This window comes from Condylura cristata, unplaced genomic scaffold, assembly GCF_000260355.1.
Source record: "Condylura cristata isolate star-nosed mole 26May11 unplaced genomic scaffold, ConCri1.0 scaffold00073, whole genome shotgun sequence".
NCBI classification, from domain to species: domain Eukaryota; kingdom Metazoa; phylum Chordata; class Mammalia; order Eulipotyphla; family Talpidae; genus Condylura; species Condylura cristata.
The window spans coordinates 322,777-323,336 of NW_004567174.1; the positions used below are offsets into that span (position 1 = coordinate 322,777).

General features: G+C 72.1%; 1 protein-coding gene across 1 annotated transcript in view; it reads right to left on the bottom strand.

The window, feature by feature from the left end:
• LOC101632779 (plexin-A2) overlaps positions 1–560 on the bottom strand; it is a gene marked incomplete at its 5' end in the record, with an annotated part of 36,552 nt that overhangs the window by 3,214 nt on the left and 32,778 nt on the right. The gene's annotated exons all lie outside the window — the stretch shown is intronic.

The following is a 560-nucleotide window of genomic DNA, read 5'->3' on the forward strand; positions in this document are numbered from 1 at the left end:
CTGACGTGGGGCGGGGCCTGGTGCTGCCATGGGGCGGGGCCTGGTGCTGCCATGGGGCGGGGCCTGTACATTACTGCGGGGGTGGGGCCTAGAAGCTGACGTGGGGCGGGGCCTGGTACTGCCGTGGGGCGGGGCCTGTACATTACTGTGGGCGCGGGGCCTGGGCCCTGCCATGGGGGCGGCGCCGGCCTGGGCACTGCCTCTGCCCGGAGGTGCCAGGCTACCTAGAGTGTCCCCAAGGAAGGGGCAGCAGGGCCCAGTCAGGCGGTGGTCATAATGTCCGGGACAAGTGGCCAGAGCAGCAGAGCAGGACCATCCGGACAACAGGTCCTTCCTCGTCCAGAGAGGGGGACCCCAGCCCCGCTGCGGCGGGGGACGTGGCCGATGGTCAGGCCCAGAGAGAGGAGGACAGCGAAGGGCAGAGGCCGGCATCCCGCCGGGCACAGCACAGCCCGGCGCCGACCAGGGCTGGTGGGGAGGGTGGGCGGAGCTGGGGGCCGCGGGACACCCCGAGCCAGTGCATTGGCCGAAGAGGGCCTTGGGGTGCAGCCTGAGGTCCG